The sequence below is a fragment of the Hakea prostrata genome, chromosome 7 (assembly GCF_041222555.1).
Source record: "Hakea prostrata isolate BN-2017 chromosome 7, UWA_Hpros_2, whole genome shotgun sequence".
Classification (NCBI taxonomy): domain Eukaryota; kingdom Viridiplantae; phylum Streptophyta; class Magnoliopsida; order Proteales; family Proteaceae; genus Hakea; species Hakea prostrata.
The window spans coordinates 38,269,748-38,276,011 of record NC_142606.1 but is presented as its reverse complement, the minus strand read 5'-3'; the positions used below and the strand labels follow the sequence as shown (position 1 = coordinate 38,276,011).

The window sequence follows — 6,264 nt, the reverse complement described above, 5'->3', positions numbered from 1 at the left end:
GACTTTTGAGAATTCTTAAAATTTCTTATGGAGAAGGAGGACGGTCAAGTAAAATGCTTGGAGATTATAAAACACTATATTTAGCTTGGGTTTAATTTATAATCAACACTTCTTAGTAAAGAGGTCAGGGTTCGACTCTTTCTCATGATATATGTAATAGTCCGCAACCAATAACATATATAAAATAGTCAGGGGGCTGCATATGACGTAGAGCTCACTTGGGAACTATAAGTCCTATTATTCTCCAATGCCCTTTTCTTATAGCGGTTAGGTCGTTCTTCCATATCAATGATGGTTAGGCTTGTTATTTCTAGCCAATAAAAAAGCTGGCACAAGATCATTTTTTTTGGTCCCAGAGAAAGTGATAAGAATTCCTCATAAGGCTCATGAATAATTCACTACTGCCAGTATTTTGGAAATTGCTTGGGTGCTGCTCAATAACAGTCCATTTTTGAAAAATATGTTTTCACACTTTAGAAAAACAGACGGTTGAGATCTTGATCTTGACCGTTCACAGCACAGTGCTGCGCAAAAGTCGAACTCCAGTATTTTGAAACCGAAAAACAATCATTTCAATCTACTAGGGATTTTCCTCCAGTATTGCATTAAAATGAACAGTGACTCACCCTTAGGTTATATAGCAGAAGTAAAGTGCTAATCGAATTATTTTTAGAGATGATCGTGCTTAATTCCTTTGTCAGCCAACTCTAGTGTAAAGGAATCCTGCCATTGCTGTTTCCTGTTGGTCTTCTTCAGGTTCTAAGATTTGGTTTTAAAGATCGATAAATAGAATCAGATTGCAACTCTTCTTCTTCAGCTTCGGATGAGGAAGGATTTAAATATTGAAATGATCTCCATTTTTTCATGATACAGTATGACTCCAAATATCTTTTGAATTTCGTAGTTTTTCTTTGATCCTAAGATTCTGTATTGGTGTGGCGGATTTTTTTGGCTAAGTTGGGTCTTAGTCAGTTGTGATTCCAAAGGCTTAACCAATTATATATTATTTCGTGGCATCAAAATCTTTGCCAAGCACAAGGCTTTGTTTGTAGTAGCTCAATTTTTCAATAGATCTTTGTCTTAGCTAAAAAGAAAAAGAATAGACGAACATCTAATGTGAATATGTCTAAACACATGCTTGCTACAGGTTATTTGCAAGAGCAAACCATATGCTAATGTTGTCTGTTTCTCATCGTTCTAGGAAACAAATCAAAACAATCCTTACTACCGAAAAATCAAAACAATTCATAGATTTAAGATGATTCTGCTGTGTGCTATTGTTATGGACAACTTGGCATGAACCGCTGAACCGGAACAAGCCGGCCAAATCAGACCAGAGACTCAAGAACCAATGTGAGCAAGACTTACTAGCCAGGTCAAGGTAATGGCGCTTCTCAGGATAGATGGCAGCAAGCAAGGCAGGAGTGGCAGGGTTCGATGACAACCGCTGTCACCCTATAGCTTTTCAGCCAGGTCAGTGGAAGATAAGGGATTCGGAGTATCCTCTTTCAAGCATCATCCCTCAGCATTTAATTCAACAATAAATGCCTTGAGCCTCATTTAATTTCCAAGACAGCTTGGAAGCTTCTCATTCGCCTTGAAGCTATCTCGAGTACTACGAAGCCTCTCATTGTCCCCTCAACTAAGGAACAACGTCACATCAAGGTGATGTTTGAGTTGACTCCCTAATCCTCCAAGGGGATCAACAGCTGTCCAAAGAATCGCGCTAGCCAAAGTGCGACGTCACTCATAATTAGAAGTCATCTCCACCGTCCATCTTTCCATCGAGAAGCCAACTTGTAGCTCGAAGCCACCAAAAGGCCAAAGGTTCGTTATAAATAACGGATGATTACGCAGGTAAAGGAGAGGTTCTCCAGCCATTACTCTCCCTCTTAAATCCACAAAGAACATTCTCTTGATTAATCTCCTACATCCTCCTTGAACATTTATTATTCTAGGAGTGATTTATAGTTTCTTCTTCAAGGACTGACTTAATCATTGGAGGTGGCTTCCCGTCCTCAGAAGCGGCCCATTCTCACTTCTTCTTTGATTCCAAGAAAACCGGATCTGAAGAGGACCCGAACCGGACGAGGAGATCGATCCTCCAACAACAACTATGTTCACAAGAAAGGAAATAGAATTTGTATTAGATATATAATATATAGAAGAAGATTATGATGAAGATCTCATAGGTATAGTTAAAACGGTATTAGAAACTGTCATCCAAAACCTTAAGGCGAGAGAGTGAAGTACATGCATACATATATGGAGTTTTCATTAGTCAGGTAAATCAGTTGACCTATCATCGATATCAAAAAACAACTCATTTGGATTGCCCACCAAAATATATAATTACAAATCCATCTTTAGGTACAAGAATTTAGGTCATAACATTTTCCAATTAGAAGTCACAACACTTCCTTCTTAATTTGACTCTCTTCATCTGTGATCAACCTTCATTGTTGGCTTAATGAGTGCATGACCTATCCTTTCATTTACCTCAAATTTAGCCGTATTTACACTTGTTATGCTTGAAAACTATCTTCTTATTTTGAAGAAATCTCGTACATGGTGTAGGTAGACTTGCTATATTATTGCACAGCTAGAGGTTTAAAGATCATTTGCCGAAACAGGATCTGTACATAATTTGATTTATCTTCATCTACCTCTACCTAATCTCTAGATCTTCTCTTTTTCTCCATGTACGTACACCACAACAGAAGCAATCTTCATGCATGCATGGCTTCTCTGTTCTTCACCATATGCCACCTACTCCTTGTTCTTGTTCCATTAACCCAAGCGGCTCCGGGAGGCCAATGGAACTTGTTGCAGAAATCTATTGGGATATCAGTAATGCACATGCAACTGCTTCGAAATGATCGAATTGTCGCCTTCGATCGCACCGATTTCGGCACTTCAGATCTCCGGTTACGTGGAGGAAAATGCCGGACAAATGATCAAGTCGTCAAGCTTGACTGCACTGCTCATTCAGTCGAGTACAACATTAACTCTAATACAATACGCCCACTTATGGTGCAAACTAACGTGTTCTGTTCATCTGGTTCAGTGTCATCTCAAGGCCGGCTCATTCAAATGGGTGGATTCAAAACTGGTGAACGTGCAGTTAGGATTTTGAGGCCATGTCAAAGGTGTGATTGGGAAGAATTTCCATTATCTCTCAATGTAAGAAGATGGTATGCCAGCAGTCATTTATTGCCGGATAATCGGATCATTGTGATCGGTGGTCGCCGGCAATTCAATTATGAGTTCTACCCAAAAACCAACTCAACAGATCAAGCTATTTCTTTCCCATTTCTTTCTCAAACCCATGACCCAACTGCAGAAAACAATCTCTACCCTTTGGTTCATCTGAACGTAGATGGAAATCTGTTTATCTTCGCTAACAATCGATCAATCTTGTTTGATTACACCAAGAACATGGTTGTTAAAACATTCCCAGAGATCCCAGGAGGAGAACCTCGAACTTACCCAAGCTCAGGTTCCTCAGTTCTTCTCCCAATTCACATGGAAAATCCATCTCTTGAAGCTGAGGTTCTCATCTGTGGTGGAGCTCCAAGAGGGTCATTTGAGAAAGCAGAAAAGGATCCAAAGGAGTTCATTGGAGCCCTAAAGACCTGTGGGAGGATCCGAATTAGTGACCCAAATCCGAAATGGTCGATGGAATCAATGCCCTTAGCAAGAGTGATGGGTGACATGATATTGTTACCAAATGGTCATGTCTTGATCATCAATGGAGCAGCAAAAGGGTCCAGTGGGTGGGAGAACGGTGATGACCCAGTGCTCCATCCGGTGCTCTATAAACCCGACGATCCATCGGGATCTCGGTTCCAAATCCAAAACCCATCTTCCATCCCACGTCTGTACCATTCTACGGCGGTCTTGGTTCGTGATGGCCGTGTTCTTGTGGCAGGAAGCAATCCTCATAAAAGATACATCTTCAGCAACGTAACTTACCCAACTGAGTTAAGCTTGGAGGCATTCTCACCTGAATATCTGGGTTCGAAGTTTTTGAATTCCCGGCCGACGATCATCTCTCCGACGTCACAAGCAAAGCTACGACATGGGCAAGAACTGACAGTAAGTTTCAAGTTGAAGACAAAGGAGATCAATGGGAAGAATATTTGGGTGACACTGGTTGCTCCTTCTTTCGCTACACACTCTGTCTCTATGAATCAAAAGCTCTTAGTGTTGGCTGGTGGAAATGCAAGAATTGACGGGCCATTAGCGGTAAATGGTCAAGATGAGAAGAGAATGAATACTTGGGTATACAATGTCACAGTAAAGATGCCGGCTTCAACGTTCCTTGCACCCGCAGGTTATTACCTTCTGTTTGTGGTTAATGAAGAGATACCCAGTGAGGGGATTTGGGTTCGAATCCTTCCTAACAGTTTTAGATTTGTGTTCTGAAAATGCTTGCGTGGGTCACTTCTAGAAATGGGTTGATGATGCAACGGCTGACCGTTCTGGAACTGGGTTGATCACACAATGGCTTGTTAGTTTAAGAATTCTCTGAATTATATTGCTAACTTTCCCTTCACTTTTGTTATTGTAAGCCTCTAATTCTAAGAGATTTAGATTGAGTGGTTGTGTTTTCCATCTCAATTACAATGCTATTTTATAATTATAATTGAGTTAAGCAAACCCAAAGCAGTAAATCCTACTAACAAACTGCCAATGGAGGAGTAGTAGGATGGTTAGGAACCCGCTTCTTAGTGGAGAGGTCATGGGTTCAACTCTTGCCGGTGGCATATGTAATATTCCTATCCCCATATATAAAAAGCGCATTTGTACAGAAAAAGAAAAAAAAAAAAAAAAAAACTTCTGTCCAAAAAAAATCCTACTAACGAACTAGGAGCAGTTGCTTGTTCAATCCTGGGTTTGAAATTTTGCTTTGACTATCGAATGGTCAAAGACCTCGCACTTTATCCTTGTCATATAAGGCATCAGGGTAAAGGGCAGGCCCCCAATTTACTATTTGCAGATGACACTTTACTTTTCTCATAAGTGAAATTGGAGGCTCTCTGCAACATGAAAGAGGCATCGATCGTCGGAGTATTGTAAGGGCGGGGCCATTTATTTGCCCCGGTCCCAGGTCCGGCCGGCCCCCGGCCGGGGCCGCCGCTCCGTTGCCTTTGTTTGGTGGCTTTCTGGCGGTGTGTTCTGTGGGTGGGGGTTGCCTGGTGCCTGCCGTTCTCCGCGGCAGAGAATATTTGGCAAAGTTTTATTGTGGGGATGCAGAAGATTCATGGCTATCATGGAATAAATAATGCAAAGCTAAGCATCAAGGAGGTTTAAGCTTTGGACGAAGTATAGTGCTTCTTAAAAAGGTAGCCTACACTTTAAGGAGGGATATAAGTTCTTTATGGGCACGCTTTATTAAAGTTATATACTTGACACATAAATCTTTCTCGGAGGTTTCCTTGGGACAACAACCATCATGGGCATGGCAAGGTATTATGGAAGGAAGGAAGAATCTTGAGGCAAATCTAATATGGAAGGCGGGTGATGGCCAAACTATTAAGCTTTGGAGCATAGATGGTGCCTACCTTCCCTGGATGTAAAATACAAGCCCTTTGACTAGCAGGTTGTCATCTACAGTTGGTTGTGGAATTGATCGATGAGAATGAAAGAAGACAGAGGGATGATATCCTAGATGAGCATTTTCATGAGGATGATGCAAAAGAAAAAAGAAAAAAAAAAAAAATCCAAGTGGGTTTGTTTCGTCAAATGGATTCTCAACGACAGGGGGAATCAACGACGGTGAATTTTTAGTGAAATTTGCCTATCATGCACTTTTTTTTTTTGGTCAAAGTGATTTCTATTAACTAAAAGGAAAAGCCTCTATTACAACCTACTGCTAACAGATCAAACTTAAGAAGCCAACATATATTTGGGGGTGGGATTGAAATGTTAAGAAAAACATCTTGGGTGAGGGCACTTTCCTTTGCTAGAGCATCAACTATCATGTTTGCTTCCCAATAAATATGTCGAATATTAATAGCAATAAAGGATTGTTTGATCTCCGTGATGTCTACTATGATGGGAAAGAGTTTCCATGGTGCTGTCTTTTGGTCGCCATTCAAAAAATGGACCAGGGTGAGATTGTCAGTCTCCACTTGTATGTTTGTCAGGTTGAAATCATGGGTCCATAACAGAGCTTGACGCACTGCTAGTGCCTCAATTGTGAGAATTTCTTGAACCTGCATGCCTTTGCCAAAACAGAATACCATCTTTCCTTGATGA

General features: G+C 40.9%; 1 pseudogene; it reads left to right on the top strand.

The window, feature by feature from the left end:
* The first annotated feature begins 2,853 nt into the window (after positions 1 to 2,853).
* Positions 2,854 to 4,428, top strand: LOC149011056 (aldehyde oxidase GLOX1 pseudogene; annotated as a pseudogene).
* The last annotated feature ends 1,836 nt before the right edge of the window (positions 4,429 to 6,264 follow it).